The sequence below is a fragment of the Triticum aestivum genome, chromosome 1A (genome assembly GCF_018294505.1).
Source record: "Triticum aestivum cultivar Chinese Spring chromosome 1A, IWGSC CS RefSeq v2.1, whole genome shotgun sequence".
Classification (NCBI taxonomy): domain Eukaryota; kingdom Viridiplantae; phylum Streptophyta; class Magnoliopsida; order Poales; family Poaceae; genus Triticum; species Triticum aestivum.
The window spans coordinates 330,271,145-330,293,840 of NC_057794.1; positions in this window are offsets into that span (position 1 = coordinate 330,271,145).

Sequence of the window (22,696 nt, forward strand, 5' to 3'; positions counted from 1 at the left end):
GTCCCGGGAAAAGGTAAGACGACACCCGTGGGGATACCGTGCGTGAGGCCGCAAAGTGATATGAGGTGTTACCAGCTAGATCGATGTGACATCGAGTCGGGGTCCTGACATTCATTGTGTCAATGTTGCTTTCGTATTACCTTACCTGGCTGATGATAGTTGTGCCATATTGTGTTAATTTGTTGTTGGCTAGTTGCCCAAACGTTCGTTGTGCCAATGTTGCTTTCCTATTATCTGACTTGGCCAATAATAGCAATGCTAGTGTCTTAATTTGGTGTAGGCTGCTGAAGATAAGAAGACAAACTCTGAAAACAGCAAGGCAACCCCATTGTTTCTTTCCAATAAATCTAGGCCAGGTAATATGCCAATAACTCATGATTAATCTGTTTGGTTTCCCTCCTAATTTATGGTATGATGCAGTGGTCGAGACACTCTCCACTATCAATAATACAAGCCTGCCAAAATCGCCATCTGAATCTGTTCAGTATCCTCTGTCTCGAATGTAATGGAAAAAATGTATGTTTGTGAACCAATTAATGGCTGAAGGAATGATGGAAATGGTGGAGGAATTAGAGGTGCAGAGTCGTGCGACACAACAACTGATCAATATTTTCAGAGATAGTGTAGCAAAGCAGCAAGAACTTGCCCACATGCTTATGGGTGTCATCCGTGCTGAGGTTGCAGATTGTGACATTGTAGATCGTTAGGTTCTATTCATTTATTTGCATCGGCATCAATCTTTGATTGCCCAGTGGATGTAATTTCCTGTAATATATGCTGGATGTGCAACGTTTTTCCCTGTATGTCGTACCTTTGCTTGATCGGTTTTGGTCCTATGCATAATTGCTTATCGTAATGGGCTCAGATTATCTAATTTAGCCTAAAGACATGTACAAACTTTAGTGGGCCCAGTTAATGGGCCGTTACCAGGCCAAAAGTTAATGGTCGACCCTTTTAACTCTCGGGTCGTTAACAGGCTCACATCGAAGCGGGCAACAGGTGGTCCAATTGATTTCACGGGCCGTTAACAGGCCGTTACTAAGTTCGGGCTACATATGGCCCAACTATACTGTGGGCCTTTAGCAGGCCGAAAGAGACAGCTGGCTTGTACTGGACCATGAAGAGCATGGGCCGCTAAGAGGCCGAAAGTCAGGTCGTATTGTAAATGGCCCAACTGTGTTGTGGGCCTTTAGCAGGCCAAAAGAGAAACCGGGCTGGTATTGGACCATGAAGGGCATGGGCCGTTAAAAGGCCAAAACTCAGGTCCGACTACAAATAGCCCAACTCATTTATGGTCCGTTAACAGGCTGAAAGGCACACAGGGCTGGGAATTGGCCCAACACTTAAATGGGTCGCTAAAAGGCCAAAACTCAGGTCCGACTACAAATGGCCCAACAGATATATGGGCCGTCACCAGGATGAAAGACACACCGGGCCAGAAATTGGCCCAACACTTAAATGGGTTGCTAAAAGGCCGAAACTCAGGTCCGACTACAAATGGCCCAACTGATTTATGGGCCGTCAACAGGCTGAAAGACACACCGGGCCAGAAATTAGCCCAATATTTTAATGGGTCGCTAAAAGGCCGAAAGATGTACATCGTGAAAATTGGCCCATCCACTGAATGGGCCGTTAACAGGCCAATATCTCATCGGTCCGATATTGAGCCCAAATATATAGCGGGCTGTTAACGGGCTCGAACTGATGATGGGCTGCAATGGTGTCAAATCTTTAACGAGCCATTGACGGGCCGAATTGGCACATCTCGTATGGGCCGTGGGCTTAAATGGACCTGACACAAGTAGGCCTTATATGGGCCGGCCTGCTATTTTTTACTGGGCCGACCTTTTTCACTGGAATGGGCCACTGTTGGGTTGTGCAACGTGTTGACCTATCATAGGCGCCTCCTGTCCAATGAGTGGATGACATCTGTCCCAACGGTGAGGCAACACGTGTTTCCTCCGGCCAATGATGATTTTGCACGTGGAAAATCCCCATTGGTCCGGGCTGTTAATGGGTTATCGGATCCAAAACCGGACCCGATAGCTTAACGGTGTTCCGTTACAGTGCATGCCACATGTCGGTCACCCTTGACGAAAGCACTTCTGTGACGCGTGATTTATCGTCATGGAAGTGGACACTTCCGTGATGATAATTTTGGTAATGTCATGGAACACTTCTATGACAGCACAGGTATGACTATCTTGATTCTATCATAAATTTGTCATGGATGTACATGCATGACAGAAAACGTGACCTACTGTGACAAACATGTATCACCACGGAAGTGTAATTTTTTGTAGTGACTTATCATACACATTCTATAATAGTGAACCGTTTGTGATGGGCCGCACATCATAAACGTAGCACCACATAATACCGACTGCAATGGCAATGCGAGCACAAACGAGTAGGAGTACTGTATATGCATCTTGGCTCCCTATCCCCGACAGTTTCTGGGTCGTGTGGGAAGGACCCCCCTATCGCCCACACTCACTTGGCGACGATTCCAAATGCCATCGCGGAAAGGGGTTAAAACCCGTTTGTATAACACCTCGTTGTACCAGTGATATATCTTATTGAACTAATGTCCATTCAAGATAAATATTTCAGGATGTTCATTGATTGGCATGGCATAGACTAGAGATGTGGACCCCTCAAAATGATAAGGACAATGATTGGCAAAAGCTCAAGACTCTACCTTTTTGTTTAAGTGATCCAAGATCACATTGAGTCCATAGGAAAGACAATACTATTAAAAGGGGATGAGGTGTTGCTTAATGATCTATTTACTCAAGTGCTTAGTGATATTGCTCCAAAACCCTCAGCCACTTTCTCTATCCAATTTTGTCCAAAACCTAATTCCCAACTCGGCAATACCGCTATTTCCTATCCGGAGCCACCGAGTTCATCTTGACATAGCCACTGCCAAACCCTAACAATTCAGATCCACCGATACGGATCTCGGTCTCACCAAGATGTCCTTGCCAGCACTCTGTGACTTGTTGCATTCACTTTGGTCTCAGCGAGATGTTGCAATCGGTCCCACCGAGTTGTCCTGACTGATTCTTTGTTTCTCATTGCATTCACTTCAGTCCCACCGAGATGATGCAATCAGTGCCACCGAGATGAAGTTTGCCCTAAGCCCTAGCACATTGGTCCCACCGAGTTATTCCCATTGATCCCACTGAGATTCCAAACATTCATATTTTTGTATAGATCGGTGCCACCGAGTTTCCTGATCAGTGCCACTGAGATGGGTCAAAAGTGTGTAATGGTTGGATTTTCTGTGGAGGATATATATATACCCCTCCACCCCCTCCTTCTCATAAGAGAGAGCCATTAGAACGTGCCTACACTTCCATCATTCATTTTCTGAGAGAAAACCTACTCATGTTTTGAGACCAATAGATTCCATTCCTACCATTTGAACTTTGATTTCTAGCCTTCCCCAAGTTGCTTTCCACTCAGATCCTTCTTCCACCATATCCAAATTTGAAGCACAAGAGCAAGCAGTTCATCATCGACACACTGTCGATTACCTTTTAGAGAGTGGTGTCTCCTAGATTGGTTAGGTGTTGATGTCGGCTAGGACTATGTTGGTATTTCCTCAAAGAGGAAGGGATGATGCAGCACATCGACGGTAGGTATTTCCCTCAGTGATGAGACCAAGGTTATCGAACCAGTAGGAGAACCAAGAAACACTACATAAACAACACCTGCACACAAATAACAAATACTCGCAACCCGACGTATTAAAGGGGTTGTCAATCCCTTTCGGGTAAGGGCGCCAGAAATTGGCAAACAGGCGTGAGAGAGTTGTAAATATTGATAGATCGAACGCCAAATAAAATAAAGTGCAGCAAGGTATTTTTGTTTTTTTTGTTTAATAGATCTGAAAATAAAAGCAAAGGAAAATAGACCGCAAAGGCAAATATATTAAAGAAAAGACCCGGGGGACGTAGGTTTCACTAGTGGCTTCTCTCGAGAAAAATAGCAAACGGTGGGTAAACAAATTACTGTTGGGCAATTGATAGAACTTCAAATAATCATGACGATATCCAGGCAATGATCATTATATAGGCATCACGTCCAAGATTAGTAGACCGACTCCTGCCTGCATCTGCTACTATTACTCCACACAACGACCGCTATCCAGCATGCATCTAGTGTATTAAGTTCATGGAGAAATGGAGTAATGCAATAAGAACGATGACATGATGTAGACATGATCTATTTATGTAGAAATAGACCCCATCTTGTTATCCTTAATGGCCATGATACATACGCGTCGGTTCCCCTTCTGTCACTGGGATCAAGCACCATAAGATCGAATCCATCACAAAGCACCACTTCCCATTGCAAGATAAATAGGTCAAGTTGGCCAAACAAAACCCAAATACTGGAGAAGAAATACGAGGCTATAAGCAATCATGCATATAAGAGATCAAAGAAACTCAAATAACTTTCATGGATAAAAAGATAGATCTGATCATAAACTCAAAGTTCATCCGATCCCAACAAACACACCGCAAAAAGAGTTACATCATATGGATCTCCAAGAGACCACTGTATTGAGAATCAAACGAGAGAGAGGAAGCCATCTAGCTACTAACTACGAACCCGAAGGTCTACAAAGAACTACTCATGCATCATCAGAGAGGCACCAATGGAAGTGGTGAACCCCTCCGTGATGGTGTCTAGATTGGATCTAGTGGTTCTGGACTCTGCGACGGCTAGAATTGATTTTCGTCGACTCCCCTAGGGTTCTGGAATATTGGGGTATTTATAGAGAAAAGAGGCGGTCCGGGGGGCACCCGAGGTAGGCACAAGCTACCGTCGCGCGCCTGGGCCTCCAGGCGCGCCCTGGTGGGTTGATCTCCCCTCGGAGCACCCCCTGGGCGCTTCTCCGGCCCATTGGATGTCTTCTGGTCCAAAAAATCTACAAAAAGTTTCACTGCGTTTGGACTCTGTTTGATATTGATTACCTGCGATGTAAAAAGCATGCAAAAAACAGCAACTGGCACTTGGCACTATGTCAATAAGTTAGTACCAAAAAGATATAAAATGATTATAAAACATCCAAGAATGATAATATAACAGCATGGAACAAGAAAAAATTATAGATACATTGGAGACGTATCAACATCCCCAAGCTTAATTCTTGCTTGTCCTCGAGTAGGCAAATGATAAAAACATAATTTTTGATGTGGAATGATGCCTAACATGTCATATCATATTCTTTTCTTTATAGCATGGACATTTATACTTTTATATTGTTCAAAGCAATAGTCTAGTTTTGACATGATAATTTAGATACTCAAGCATACCAACAAGCAACCATGTCTTTCAAAATATCAACGCTAAAATAAGCTATCCTTAGCCCATCATGCTCAATCATTGATCCATTCATGAAACACACTCGCATATTAGCTACACCCAATGCTCAAGTATGATCATAGTGCCCCCTAGTTGGTGCTTTATAAGAGAAGATGGAGACTCAAATTAAAAATAAAAATTGCATAAAGTAAAAGAAAGGCCCTTCGTAGAGGGAAGTAGGGATTTGTAGATGTGCCAGAGCTCAAACTGAAAATTGAGAGATAAAAACATTTTGAGAGGCATACTTTTCCCACCAACGAAAATGACTTAGAGTTACCAAACAGAAAATAAAGTTTATTCCTTTTTCCACCATACTTTCACTTTCCATGGCTAACCGTATCCACAAGTGCCTTCCATACCAACAATTTCCAAGGAATTTATTATTTGACAACATAAAGTAAATTCATTTTTCATTTCGGGACTGGGCATCCCTAATACCTTTGCCTTACTCTCATGCAATGACAAGTGAATAAACACTCATCGTGAGAATAACACATCTAGCATGGAAAATATTAGCCACCCCTTACCGCCTCGCAAGCGGTATGAGCACACAAAAGAGAAATTTAATTTGAATATTAGAGATGGCACATACAAATTTTCTTAGAACGATAAAAGAATACCGCATATAGGTAGATATAGTGGACTCATGTGGCAAAACTGGTTTAAAGGATTTTGGATGCACAAGTAGTGATCATACTTAGTGCAAAATGAAGTCTAGCAAAAGATTGAGAAGCGACCAACCAAGAAATGAATAATCTCAAAAGCAAGCATTAAGCATAATTAAAACCGAATAATGCACCACAAGTAGGATGTAATTTCATTGCATAACTATTGACTTTCGTGCTTGCATAGGGAATCACAAACCTTAACACCAATATTCTTACTAAAGCATAATTACTCATCAACATGACTCACATATCACATCATCATATCTCAAAACTAATACAAGGAATCAAGTTTATTTTGTCCAATGATCTTCATGAAATTTTTTATTATATCCTTCTTTTGGATATATCACTCTGGAAGTAATTTTCATGTGTTGCTTTTCATAAGCTCAAAAAAATATAAGTGAAGATCATGAGCATAATATTTCTTTCTCTCAAATTAATTTAAGTGAAGCAAGAGAGAATTTCTTGAAATTTTTACCAACTCTCAAATAAATCTAAGTGAAGCAAGAGAGCATTTCTTCAAAAACACTAAAGCACACCGTGCTTAAAAAGATATAAGTGAAGCACTAGAGCAATTCCATAGCTCATAAAGATTTAAGTGAAGCATAGAGAGCAATTCTAACAAGTCATGTCATAATTTTGGCTCTCTGAAATAGGTGTGTCCAGAAAGGATTCATGACTTAAAACAAAAAGCAAAACAAGCAAACACTCATATCATACAAGACACTCCAATCAAAACACATAGTATGTGATGAATAAAAATATAGCTTCAAGTAAAATACCGACGGTCGTTAGAAAAAAGAGGGGATGCCACTCGGGGCATCCCCAAGCTTAGTTGCTTGCTTCTCTTTGGATAACATCTTGGGATGGAATCCCCAAGCTTAGGATCTTCCTACTACTTATTCCTTCATCCATCATAACATCACCCAAAACTTGAAAACTTCAATCACAAAAAACTCAACAAAACCTTCACGAGATCCGTCAGTATAAGAAAACAAATCACTACTATAAGTACTGTTGCAACCCATTCATATTTTATTCTTGCATTATATCTACTATATTCCAACTTTTCTATGGCAAAAACTCTTCAAAGAAAGCCATAGAATCATCAAAACAAGCACACAACGCAAAGAAAACAGTATCTGTCAAAAACAGAACAGTTTGTAGCAATCTGAATATTTCAAATACATATCAAACTCAAAAAATCCTAAGAAATTAGGGACCTGACCAATTGGTATATTAATATTCTTAAACAATAATTGGTATTTTATCATGCTCTGGTTAAAAATGAGAATTTTTTCGTGAGCATGAAAGTTTCTGTTTTTCAGCAAGATCAAACAACTATCACCCAAGAAGATCCTGAAGGCTTTACTTGGCACAAACACTAATTAAAACACAAAAATACAATCATAATAGTATAATAATTTTGCAAACACTCAAGAACAGAAATAAAAAGGCAAAAATAATTTTTATTCATTGGGTTGCCTCCCAACAAGCGATATCATTTTATGCCCCTAGCTAGGCATAACTTTTATTGATGCTCACAAGGATGATAATAATTGAAACACAAAGAGAGCATCATAAAACATGTGAAGAACACATTTAAGTCTAACATACTTCCTATGCATAGGAATTTTATAGGAAAAGAAATTAGCAAGACAAGCAAGATCTAGCATATGCATGGAAGAAAACAATAGCAATCTCAACATGAAGAGAGGTAATTTAGTAACATGAAAATTTCTACAACCATATTTCCCTCTCTCATAATAATTACACGTGGGATCATATTAAAACTCAACAATATATCTATCACATAACATATTGTCTACATGATCCACATGCATGCAAAGTTGACACTCTTCCAAAGTAGTGGGATTATCATCAAATAAAGTCATGACCTCTCCAAGCCCAATTTTATCAAAAATTTCATAAGATTGAACACTCTCCAAATATGTGGGATAATTTTTACCTAAAGTTGACACTCTTCCAAACCCAATTTCAATATTATTGCAAACATTGTTATCAATAACATACTCATCACGAGGCTTAATAAATTTTCAAGATCATAAGAAGAATCACCCCAATCATGATCATTGCAATAAGTAGTGGACATATCAAAATTAGCATCCCCAAGCTTGGGGTTTTGCATATTATTAGCACAATTGACATTAACAGAATTTATAATAACATCATTGCAATCATGATTTTCATTCAAGGAGCTATCTTGAATCACTTTATAAATTCCTTCGTTTAACACTTCATCACAATTTCCAGATTCATAAATCTCAAGCAAAACTTCATAAAGATAATCTAGTGAACTCAATTCACTAGCAATTGGTTCGTCATAATTGGATCTTTTGAAAAGATTAGCAAGTGGATGAGGATCCATAACAATAGATGTTTAGAAAGTGAAGATGCAAGCAAATAGAAGGCACATGTCAACACAAGCAAACATGAGATCTGACGAGAAAACAGCGAACGAAAAAGAGGGCGAATAAAACAACAATTTTTTGTGAAGTGGGGGGGGAGGAAAATGAGAGGCAAATGGAAAATAATATAAAATGCGAGGAGATGATATTTGTGATTAGGAACCTGGTAGATGTTGATGATCCTCCCCGACAACGGCGCCAGAAATTCCTTTTGATGTCGGCTGGAACTACATCGGTATTTCCCCAAAGAGGAAGGGATGATGCAGCACACGACAGTAGGTATTTCCCTCAGTGATGAGACCAAGGTTATCGAACTAGTAGGAGAACCAAGCAACACTACGTAAACAACACCTGCACACAAATAACAAATACTCGCAACCCGACGTATTAAAGGGGTTCTCAATCCCTTTCGGGTAACGGCACCAGAAATTGGCAAACGGACGTGAGAGAGTTGTAAATATTGATAGATCAAACGCCAAATAAAATAAAGTGCAGCAAGGTATTTTTGTATTTTGCTTTAATAGATCTTAAAACAAAAGCAAAGGAAAATAGATCACAAAGGCAAATATATTAAAGAAAAGACCCGGGGGCCGTAGGTTTCACTAGTGGCTTCTCTCGAGAAAAATAGCAAACGGTGGGTAAACAAATTACTGTTGGACAATTGATAGAACTTCAAATAATCATGATGATATCCAGGCAATGATCATTATATAGGCATCACGTCCAATATTAGTAGACCGACTCCTGCCTGCATCTACTACTATTACTCCACACATCGACCGCTATATAGCATGCATCTAGTGTATTAAGTTCATGGAGAAACGGATTAATTCAATAAGAACGATGACATGAAGTAAACAAGATCTATTTATGTAGAAATAGACCCCATCTTGTTATCCTTAATGGCAACGATACATATGTGTCGGTTCCCCTTCTGTCACTGGGATCAAGCACCATAAGATTAAACCCATCACAAAGCACCTCTTCCCATTGCAACATAAATAGATCGAGTTGGCCAAACAAAACCCAAATATTGAAGAAGAAATACGAGGCTATAAGCAATCATGCATATAAGAGATCAAAGAAACTCAAATTACTTTCATGGATAAAAAGATAGACCTGATCATAAACTCAAAGTTCATCTGATCCCAACAAATACACCGCAAAATAGTTACATCATATGGATCTCCAAGAGACCATTGTATTGAGAATCAAACGAGAGAGAGGAAGCCATCTAGCTACTAACTACGGCCCCGAAGGTCTACAAAGAACTACTCATGCATCATCGAAGAGGCACCAATGCAAGTGGTCAACCCCTTCGTGATGGTGTCTAGATTGGATCTGGTGGTTCTGGACTCTGCGGCTGCTAAAATTGATTTTTGTCGACTCCCCTAGGGTTTCTGGAATATTGGGGTATTTATAGAGCAAAGAGGCAGTTTGGGGGGCACCCGAGGTGGGCACAACCCACTAGGCGCGCCTGGACCTCCGGGCACACCCTGGTGTGTTGTGCTCCCCTCGGAGCACCCCCCCAGGTGCTTCTCCGGCCCATTGGATGTCTTCTGGTCCAAAAAAATATCCACAAAAAGTTTCGCTGCGTTTGGAATCCATTTGATTACCTGCGATGTAAAAAAACATGCAAAAAACAACAATTGGCACTTGGCACTATGTCAATAGGTTAGTACCAAAAAATGATATAAAATGACTATAAAATGATTATAAAACATCCAAGAATGATAATATAACAACATGGAACAATCAAAAATTATAGATACGTTGGAGACGTATCAGGTGTCGTTTGAGAGCCTCCGACATGATGTGGAGTTGAACCAAGAAGTTTGTAAGGGCAAGGAGACCGCCTACTTCGTGAAGATCTACCCACTAAGATCATCTCCCTTAGGAACGATATAGTGAATTTTAAGATGAAAATGCATATTCTTGGTCATAACCCTGCCGTTTGGGCTATTGTTCGTATTGGCTTGCAAGGTGAATTCTTTGAGGTAGAGAACCGAATTGTGAAGCGACCGCGGAAGAATTGAAGATGTTGTAATACAATGCCCAAGCTTGTGACATTCTCTTCAATGGGTTATGCCTGAAGAACTAAAAAAGCAGCCGCCTTGAGAATGCAAAGGAAATTTGGGATACTTTGGTTGATATGCATGAAGGTACCAAGTTCGTCAAGGAATCCAAGTTGGTTGTGCTTCAAAGTCAACTTGACAAGTTCAAGATGAAGGATGGTGAAGGAGTCGCCGAAATGTACTCTAGGCTTGCTCTCGTCACAAATGAGATTGCTGGCTTACAAAGTGAAGAGATGACCAACAAATTCATCAAGAATATCCTTAGAGCCTTGGATTAAAAATATCATACCGTGTGCACATTGATCCAAATGATTCTCAATTACAAAGATCTCAAGTCCACAGAAGTCATTGGTAGAATTGTTGCTCATGAGATGTCACTCAAGGATAAGGAAGAGCTCCACAAAAAGTCAAGTGGTGCATACAAAGCTTCAAGTGATGCTCTTACAGCATCAAGTGACAAATCTAGTCTCTAATGAAGAATTGAGCTTAATGGTGAAGAACTTCAACAAATTCTGCAAGAGTAGAAGCAAAGAGAGAAGCTCCAAGTCAAGGTCCTACAATGATAAAAGATCTTCTAGTCATGATCGTATTTGCTACAATTGTGGAAGACTTGGACACTATTCCAATGAGTGTACAACTCCCTACAAGAAAAGAGAAGACTCACCAAAAAGGAGGATTAGAAGAGATGAATCACCTCCAAGAGAGAGAAGGAGTAGAGATGGTCGTTATGAACGAAGACCCTCTTGAAGAAGCAAATATTCGGAAAGGAAGGACAAGTCATCAAAGAGCTACACAAGACAAAGACATAAAGCTCATGTTGGTGAATGGGTTTCCGGTTCCGACTCTGACAACTACTCCAAGAGAAGCTATCACTCCGACTCTGAATATACTCAAGATGAAGGTGTTGCCAGACTTGCTCTAGTGTCATCCAACTCCCATGACATATTTGATTCACCAAATGAAGGAATTGGAAGATGTTTCATGGCTAAATGTCCCAAGGTATCACACCCGAAGTATCTTGATTTAAATAGTGATGAAGATGATTTGCTAGGTGATGATGATTTACTTGTTGACAAAACTAGTGATGAAAACTATAATGAACTTGCTAGTAATCATGCTAATCAAGATGAAACGAATGACAATGATAAGAAGGAGATTGGGTGTCTAACTAAAGAATTAAACACTCTTAAGTTAGCTCATGAAATAACTCAAGAGGATCATAGAGAGCTCCTAAGAACTCATGAGAAGCTATGCTTCAAGAAGCTTAATTTAGAGCTAGAGCATGAGTTTCTAAAAGCTATCAATGATGATCTTCGAAAGAAGAGTTCTTCTTACATTGCCAAACGTCTCCTCTTGTCTACTTATATACCACAAGTTAAATCTAGCAACAAGAGCAATAAATATTCTTCTTCTAGTAGTAACAATAACCATACTAAATCCAATATTGTTGCTTCTAGTAATTCTCTTGATTCCACTAATAATTCTCTTAGCCAAGTTACACTTGAGCAAGAAAATAACTTATTGAAGGGAATTATAGAGAAAGGTGTTTACAAGAGTCTTGCCGAGAGTAAGCAATTTGAGGAAATTGTTCGCAAGCAAGGAAGACACTGGAAAAATCAAGGTGTTGGTTTTGAGCGAATGTTCAATGCCAATGGAGTTAAATGGAAAGAAGATCAATACTCGAAGACAATGTTTTCTCCTCAATAAGAGAAGTATGACCCCATTTCTTTTGAGGGAACACAAGCTCAAGATGACCTTCCACCACAAGACCACAAGCTAAAGGGCAAGGACAAGCTTCAAGAAGAGATTGACTCGTTTGAAGAAGCTCCCAAGGCCATGGTCAAATGGGTTCCCAAGACTACATCAAGCTCTACTTCATCAAGTTCAACTACAACTCTGAGGATTCCCATCAAGCTGATGTGAGTCCCAAAGAAGAAGAACTCGAGTGTTCTTGAGGGTGACTCCACCAACATACTTCACTTACATTCATTTTGTCAATGACTTGTCAATCAACTCTCATATATTGCACTAGTTCATGGAGTCACAAACCCCCTTGTTGGTAATACAGGGTACAAGGTAACCTAATGCTTTCATGGACATCATCATATGTGCAATTCATTCTATGTCTATGGATATCCTTTGTATGTTCCTTGTGGGACTAACCCATGTAGGCATTGAAAGTGCAAAACTCCAAAGGATTGCTCCCAACTCTTGATGGACTACATCAACTTTGAGCATCCACATCTTCACTATCTACATGAAGTCATCATCGACAAAACCCAAGGTAAGTTCATCCCTCTTTGGGGGGATATCACATCTAGGGGAAGATTTGCTCTAAAAATTGAGCTAAAGCAACTCTAATGGCGTGAACACATTAATGGTTTATGTAAAAGTGGAAACCCCACTTGTGCTTAAATGATGAGTATGACCTATGATCAAATATTCTCATTTGACTCCTAAGTCAATATACTCATATGTAGATGACCTAGCCATCGCTAATTGCTTGATAGATGCTAGAATTTCTTGTGCATGTTTTGACACATATTTCATTTGCTATTTTATTGTGTGAGCATGTTGGTTGCATATTTTCTCCATTTGAGGACATCCATTTGTTGTTTTGATTGTCTTGGTTTTTGTTGGCCAAGTGGATGTACAAGAATGCCTATGAAACTTCCATAGCTATCTATGCTTTTCTTGTCTCAAATTCTTTTCATGCTATATCACAAAAATTGAACAAGTCTTTTTCGGACCCTCTGGGTGAGGAGCACTCAGAGCCACCGATGCGACAAGGGCTGACCTCCAAAACCTTCTTTATGCATTCCGGTCAGACCAACACACTCAAACTTGATCGAACCGAAGTCATTTCGATTGATCTAGGTTTTCATCTTGGTGGTAATGATTAGACCACCTCAGCATTGCCAATTTTCTATAACTGCAAGCTGTTGCACGTCTTGGTGCCACCAATTTGTTCCACTCGGTGCCACCGACAACATACGGGTATATATATCAAGCAGATCATACCGTTGAAAATTCCTTCAAACATCACAAACCCGCGCCCTGTTGCTGCTGCCTCCCTGGTCTCCGGATTGTCATCATCGTCTCCAGCGCGCCTTCGCCACAGGACTCCATCACCGTCAATGGCAATCTGCCCCGCCGTGCCACAGTAGAGGATCTCCACCAAGTTAGGGTGAGATTCGATCTCCTCGTGCTTCTTTTTCTCTGATTCAATGCATAAGGATTTTGCCATGTATCTTGCCATGAATGAGATTCCTCTTTCCACCAGTCTAGTTCCCTAGAATAGATTCAAGCAAAAAAATTAGGTTTAGGTTTCGCCGAATGCATCTCAGACCGCCCGAATAGGAATTTTCGGTCCCACCGATTTAGCCCTGGCCATTGCACAAGTACATCTCGGTTCCACCAAAATGTACTAATCGGTGAGTTCAAAAGTGAAGTTTCAGGGAAACCCTAGCAACTCAGAGAAACTGAACCACATCTTGGTCAGACCGAAATGGCGTGTTTGGGTTCTGTGACTGCTTCGGTATCACCGAAATGACCAACTCAGTAGCTTCGAAATGCATTCTGTGAAAACCTACAACTAAGATTTGAACTCAAATTTTTGAAAAATTGTCTGTTTTTTGTGATAACTCATCTACTCTACCCATACCAATCTATTCACAGGGCCTACTTGCAATATGTTGAGTGGAACTGATAGCCAGAATGAGTCAGAGCAGACTGTTGATCTCAGTGAGGGATCCAATCCAAATGAGAGCTACTATGAAGGCATTAGAAGCTCTCCAGATCTCCCAAAGGCTGCCACAAGGACTAAGTAGAAGAGAAATTCAGATGATGAGGATGAAGACTTTGTGGCTAGTGAGGCCACATCAAAGAAAAAGGACATGACTATTGTAAGGAAAGTCCCTATGTCAAAGGCACGCAACTCCTCGTCTCCAAAGGAAACAATGACATTGACACTTGAGGACCCAAGTGATGCAGAAGCTAATGCCGGAAAAAAGAAGAAAAGGGCTAGGAAAACAACTCTTGTAGTCATTGGCAAACCTTCCATGAGGGAAGATGATCATGATGATGAGGAGGAGGAATAACCTACTACAGACGCACCTCCAGCTAAGACTCATAAGCTAATGTCAGATGCTATGAAGTCAGCCGCTCCCTCCAATCCCAAGTCCAAGCCCAAAGTTTAAACTCCTAAGAGGACAAACAAAAACATCTCTACTGCTGAGAAGAACAAGGCCCCAATGCATGAGTTTGAGATGGATGATGAGCCACTAGTTCTTAGGAAGATAAAGCCCAAGATCCCAGATCATAACAATGCTCATCCAGTAGCTGAAAACATGATGCTCGAGAAGGATAAGGGTCTGCGTTAGTGGAGATTGAATGATCCTTATTCTGTTAGGAGGAGGACTACTTGTGACTATTGCTTTCACACCAGAGAGCAACATGATTTCTATGAGTCTGTCTTGCTTAATAAGAAGCCCATCGCCAGTGACGGGCGGACTGGAAATACATTGATCCAAATGAAGATTATTTCCCCCATGTTCATGAGAGCTTTAGACTTGCGGGAGTGGATGCTTTCATTGGTCATAAGCTCACCAAGTGGAATGACGAGATGATCATGGAATTTTACTCAACAACTCATTTATATCCAGACGGAAGGATTGCATGGATGACTGAGGGTTCCAAGTACCCGTCAACTATCTCTGAGTGGGCTGAACTTCTTGGTGCTCCCAAGGAAGAAGAAAATGACATTGATGTGTACGAGAAGCCCAGGATGGGACACAACACTATGGCAAATATGTACAAGGAAATACCTCCCAAGGATGTTGAGAGTCATAAGCTTGGGTCTGTAAAGCACTTGCGAGCTGGTTTGGCCACCACAAATACTATCTTGAAGCATACTCTTTTGCCCAAATCCGGAGATGATAAGATGATCTGTGGCCGCTCCATCAACTTGCTACATCTGTTTGACACCCCTAAGAAGTTCAAAGTCATGAGTCTGATTGTTGAGACAATCAAGAGGACAGTTGTTGATCAGAAGAGATCATGTGGATATGCTCCACATATTCGGATGCTCATCAACTCCAAGGTCGGAACAAGCAGTTATCTACTTGATCATGAGCATCTTTCTCTTCAGCCCGAGTTTGAGGATAATGTAGTGGTGATGGATGCTTCGCACCCTACATCTGTTGAGGCTCAAGAGAAGAGCCAAGCAGCTGCAGTAGCAAGAGCAGCTCAAGAGGCCACATCATCTAATGCTCCAATAGCCAACCTCAAGTCAAAAAATGACCAGATGACATATCTGTTAGAGGCAACCCTGAGGATTGAGAAGACTCTGGCCAACATTTCCATGAACTAGGAGAGCCTAGAGCGGATTGTTGAGACTTGATATGTCTCCAACGTATCTATAAGTTTTTATTGTTCCATGCTATTATATTATCTGTTTTGCATGTTTTATATGCATTAATAGGCTATTTTGTATTATTTTTGGGACTAACTTATAAACCCAGAGCCTAGTACTAGTTTTTGTTTTTTTCCTTGTTTTGAGTTTTATAGAAAAGGAATATCAGACGAAGTCCAAATGGAATAAAACTTTCGTGATGATTTTTCTTGGACCAGAATACACACGTAGGACTTGGAGATGAAGTCAGAGGGGTCCCGAGGCGGCCACAAGCCTCAGGGGCGCGCCCTAGGGGGGCGCCCTGAGGGCTTGTGGGCCCCTCGGAGCTCCTCCAACCCTAATTCTTGGCATATAAATTCCCAAATATTCTCAAACAACTAGAAGCGTCCACCAAAATACTTTTTCGCCACCATAACCTTCTGTACCCGTGAGATCCCATCTTGGGGCCTTTTCTGGCATCCTGCTGGAGGGGGATTCGATCACAGAGGGCTTCTACATCAACTCTATTGCCCTTCCGATGAAGCGTGAGTTGTTTACCACAGACCTACGGGTCCATAGCTAGTAGCTAGATGGCTTCTTCTCTCTTTGATCCTCAATACCATGTTCTCCTTGATGTTCTTGGAGATCTATCCAATGTAATATTCTTTTGTGGTGTGTTTGTCAAGATCCGATGAATTGTGGATTTATGATCAGTTTATCTACGAATATTATTTGAATCTTCTCTGAATTCTTATATGCATGATTTGATATCTTTGTATTTCTCTTCGAATTATCGGTTTGGTTTGGCCAACTAGATTGGCTCTTCTTGCAATGGGAGAGGTGCTTAGTTTTGGGTTCAATCTTGCGGTGATCTCACCCAGTGACAAAGTAGGGGTAGCGAGGCACGTATTGTATTGTTGCCATCAAGGGTAAAAAGATGGGGTTTTCATCATATTGCTTGAGTTTATCCCTCTACATCATGTCATCTTACTTAAGGCGTTACTCCGTTCTTATGAACTTAATACTCTAGATGCATGCTGGATAGCGGTCGATGTGTGGAGTAATAGTAGTAGATGCAGGCAGGAGTCGGCCTACTTGACACGTACGTGATGCCTATATTCATAATCATTGCCTTTGATATTGTCATAACTTTGCGCTTTTCTATCAATTGCTCGACAGTAATTTGTTTGCCCACCGTATTATTTTCCTTCAAGAGAGAAGCCTCTAGTGAAACCTATGGCCGTCGGGTCTATTTTCCATCATATATTTTCATATCTATAAAATAAAAAATACCTCTCTCCAATTTATTTGTTTTTACTTTGTTTTATGTTTTAGTAATATTTTATATCTATTTATATCAGATCTCATCCTTTCAAGTGACCATGAAGGGATTGACAACCCCTTTATCGCGTTGGGTCCAAGTGTTTGATTGTTTGTGCAGGTGTGTAGATTGGAGACTTGTGTGTATCTCCTACTGGATTGATCCTTGGTTCTCAAAACTGAGGGAAATACTCATCTCTCTTTGCTGCATCACCCTTTCCTCTTCAAGGGAAAACCAACGCAGGCTCAAGAATTAGCAAGACTAAGGTTCGTGATCTTGATATAAAGATCACAAAGGTTCAGACTATTGTAGAGAAGCTCAGAGATGATGTCGAGGCAGCCAGAGTCCCTGCAGAGGACAGTGGAGATGAGCGACCTACCACTGAGAGGTTTCAGGCAGTGCCCAGGGCACCCAGATCGTCAGCCGTACCAGTTGCACACACGAGAGCTACTCACTCTGCACCTGCTGCTACTACTTCAATGCCACCTCTATTTTTTACTCCACTATCCCAGCAGGCATCAGCAAAAGCATTTTCAGACGCACTCATCTCACCGCCATCTACGCACACCGGAGCCACCAGCCAGAAGTCACCTTCAGGAGCTCCCGAGGATCGTGCCTAGAGAGACGCATAGCTCTATACCTTTTCGAACTTTTTGGTACTTGTTGCCAAAGGGGGGATGTATAGATTATTAGGCTTCGAGAGAGAGAGAGAGAGAGTGTCTCGCTTTTGCTCGTTGGTTTTTCTTGAGTTTCTGCTTCTTTGCCCGTTTGTCTCGTGCTACTTTGGTTGTTATGCTTGTGAGATACTACGCTTATCTTGTGTGATTGATCATACTATGCTTAGTGTGTGCTTATTGCTTATCTCAACATTATTTGTGTATTATCATTCACTTATGTCTTTGGTGATGCGTGCATGTTAATTCACTCATATTATTTTGTGTGCTCCACCAAGATGTATGTGACATGGAAGAGTGACCCATGATCCTAATGTATTGTGCATTTGCATTCAAATGCAAATTTTTAATAATGCACAAAGTTAGGGGAGCTCTTTCTTATCACATACTTCTCAAAGCGACGATGTATTTCATTCACTTAGTCATTTGTCGAAGCTTTGATCAGTATGTTGTCATCAATTACCAAAAAGGGATAGATTGAACGTGCAACTAATTCCCAGGTGGTTTTGGTAATTCATAACAACATATATCTCATTGAAGTAATGTCCATTCAAGATAAATATTTCAGGGTGTTCAATGACTGGCATGGCATGGACTAGAGATGTGGACCCCTCAAAATGATAAGGACAAGGATTGGAAAAAGCTCAAGACTCTACCTTTTTGTTTAAGTGATCCAAGATCACATTGAGTCCATAGGAAAGCCAATACTATTAAAAGGGGATGAGGTGTTGCTTAGTGATCTATTTGCTCAAGTGCTTAGTGATATTTCTCCAAAAACCCTCAACCACTTTCTCTATCCAAATTTGGCCAAAACCAAATTCCCAACTCGGCCGCACCAATATTTCCTATACAGAGCCATCGAGTTCATCTTGCTATAGCCACTGCCAAAACCCTAACAATTCGGATCCACCGATACGGATCTCGGTCTCACCGAGATGGCCTTGCCAGCGCTTTGTGACTTGTTGCACTCACTTCGGTCCTCACCGAGATGTTGCAATCGGTCCCACCGAGTTGGCCTGGCTGATTCTCTGTTGCTCATTGCATTAAATTTGGTCCCACTGTGACGATGCAATCAATGCCGCCGAGATGATGTTTGCCCTAAGACCTAGCACATCAGTCCCACCGAGTTGTTTCCGTCGGTCCCACCGAGATTCCTAACATTCATATTTTTGTACAGATCGACGCCACCAAGTTTTCTAATTGGTGCCACTGAGATGGGTCAAAAGTTTGTAACTGTTGGATTTTGTGTGGAGGCTGTATATAACCCTCCACCCCTTCTTCTCATAAGAGAGATCCATCAGAACGTGCCTACACTTCCACCATTCATTTTATGAGAAAGAACCTACTCATGTGTTGAGATCAAGAGATTCCATTACTACCATCTGAACCTTGATTTCTAACCTTCCCCAAGTTGCTTTCCACTCAAATCCTTCTTCCACCATAGCCAAATTTGAAGCACAAGAGCAAGGAGTTCATCATCAACACACCGTCTATTACCTTTTGGAGAGTGGTGTCTCCTAGATTTGTTAGGTGTCGCTTGGGAGCCCCCGACATGATGTGGAGTTGAACCAAGAAGTTTGTAAGGGCAAGGAGATCGCCTACTTCGTGAAGATCTACCCACTAAAATCAACTCCCTTAGGAATGATATAATGAATTTTAAGCAACTTGATCATGAACATGTTGGATAATCTTGGGAGAGGATAAAATTGATGATAAGAAATTTTCCTACTCATGGTTTAAGTTTATGGATGATCATACAATTTTTTATGCCGGATTGAATTTTGCTTCTAGAAAACTTTTAGATTCAGCCGCGGGAGGTACTTTGATGGAAATCACATTAGGAGAAGCTACTAAACTACTAGATAATATTATGGCTAATTACTCTTAATGGCATACCGAAAGATCTTCTACTAGTAAAAAAGTGCATGCGATTGAAGAAATTAATACTCTGAGTGCAAAGATGGATGAACTTATAAAATTGTTTGCTAGTAAGATTGCTCCTGCTGATCCTAATGATATACCTTTGTCTACTTTGATTGAGAACAATAATGAATCTATGGATGTGAATTTTGTTGGTAGGAACAATTTTGGTAATAACGCGTATAGAGGTAATTTCAACCCTAGGCCGTTTCCTAGTAATTCCTCTAATAATTATGGTAATTCCTACAACAATTCTTATGGAAATTATAATAATATGCCCTCTGATCTTGAGAACAATATTAAATAATTTATTAATTCACAAAAAGTTTTCAATGCTATGGTTGAAGAAAAATTGCTCAAGATTGATGATTTGGCTCGGAACGTTGATAGAATTTCTCTTGAGATTGATTCTTTGAAAATTAGATCTATGCCACCCAAGCATGATATTAATGAATCTCTGAAAGCTATTAAAATTTCTATTGATGAGTGCAAAGAAAGAAACGCTAAGATGCAGGCTAAGCGAGATTGGTTTGTAAAAGCGTGTTCTTCTAGTTTTTGTAAAAATAATGATGAAGATTTTAAAGTGATTGATGTGACTCCTATTGAATCTTTGTTTTCTAATATAAATCTTGATAAAGCTGGGATTCGAGATGAGTCAACTTTAGTTAAAAGGCGTCACAATGATTCGGAGTTTATAGATCTTAATGCAAAAATTGATAAAAGTGGGATTGGAGAGGTCAAAACTTTAAGTAGCGATGAACCCTCTCTTTTGGATTTCAAAATTTTTAATTATGATAATTGTTCTTTGATAGATTGTATTTCCTTGTTGCAATCCATGTTGAATTCTCCTCATGCTTATAATCAAAATAAAGCTTTTACTAAACATATCGTTGATGCTATGATCAAATCTTTTGAAGAAAAACTTGAGTTGGAAGTTTCTATCCCTAGAAAGTTTTATGATGAGTGGGAACCTACAATTAAGATTAAAATTAAGGATTATGAGTTTCATTCTCTGTGTCATTACTTTCGATCCAACACTTTGCGATGTTCAACATCTTAAGAACATAATTATCACCGCGAACTAGATCAATTCCTTCATCAAGACCACACCCAAGAAAATAGGATGTATGCCCACTATCATAGTCTTGAAAAATAGATACTTGGCCTCTATCATAAGTGGGGATTTCCACTAAAAATTTAACCCCCGCGATACATTTTGTATATATAAGGCATTCAAATGCATGCTCATTACTTAAATCACTGTCATTTTGAGCAGACCTATAGGTGATTCATAATGCCCAAAGTGGCATTTGTTTTCAATACTATCACTTATTATTCAGATAAGGGAAATATAAGCAAGTTTGATGAAAAATATGTACCACAACGTAGAGCAATATGGTAAGTATATCATGGTACATAATTAAATTATATTGTAGGTGTACCCTATTTGGGAGTCAAGTGCCCGACTCAGAAGGAAATCACATCTCTAGAATTTACTTAACTTGGACCTGTCTATGTCTATGCGTGCATTGCATAGATACAATATGCTTGAAAGAGACATGCATATATCATTGCGTAGATGTGCATGCGAATATATTCAACATCAACACATACAATTGGGAAAGGACAACCTTTTGGTGGCTATCAATCTACAAAATAAGGGGAGAATCTTTTATTCCAAAATCAACTGGTCATGAATAAGTGCAAAGAGAAAAGAAGGGAATAAATCTACACTGATAGTGAAAAGCTAGAACAATAGAATTATATATATATATATATATATATATATATATATATATATATATATCACTAGTAGAAAACGGAGCTTTAAAACCGGTTCGTAAGGGCCTTTAGTGCCGGTTCCATAATCGGCACTAATTGGTGGGCACTAAAGGCCCCCTCCCTTTAGTACCGGTTCGGCACGAACCGGCGCTAAAGTGTCACCACATGGCGTGAGCTCGCGCCCTGGTATGGGGGACCTTTAGTACCAGTTGGTGTTACCAACCGGTACTAAAGGTTTTTTTTAATTTTTTTGTGAAATTTTTGGAAATTTTTTTTGATTTTTTTTCCATTTTTAATTTTTCTGAATTATTTGGTGATTTAGTCTCTAATCACCTCTCTTAACTACTTAAGTGTGGATCACTCATTCCAAATCATCTAACTTCCCGACCGGTCACCCATCCCTCTCACTACTCCAGCCCGAGCACGCTTAACTTTCGGGTTCTATTCTCCTTCGTTTCCAAGTCTGCACTTGTTGTTTTACTGACAATAGTAAGATGCCAATCCTATTAACCCTCAGGAGTTTAGCTTGAGCATGAAGTCACATATTTCACTGTTTGAGTTTGAAACTATTATTCTAAAAAAACAGTAATTATTTAGTAACACTAATATTTCTTGAATAAGTTTGACCATAGTTTGACCACAGTTTGACCATAGTTTGACCAAAATTCAAAAAATTGAAATAATTATTTAGTAACACTAATATTCTTGAATAATTATGTAGTAACATTAATACTTCTTGAATAAGTAGTTTGACCAGATTTAACAATTTTTTTTAAAAAAAACTGAAATTTGACCATATCTTTTTTTCCTTTTGGAATTTGAGAATTCTAAAAAATTGCAAACAGGTCGTAGGCTATCTCCATCGGATGCGGATTTTCGTGCTGAATTTTTTGATATATTATACGTTTTTTTCCGACATTGTATGCAAAAATTATAGCCGTTTTACATTTTTCCTACACTTTTTGTAAAACATGTCCAAATTTAAGTTTTCAAATTTTCCTAACTAGTAGATCTAGTAATATAACTACCCCTCAAAGAATTTTATTTTTTGAAGTT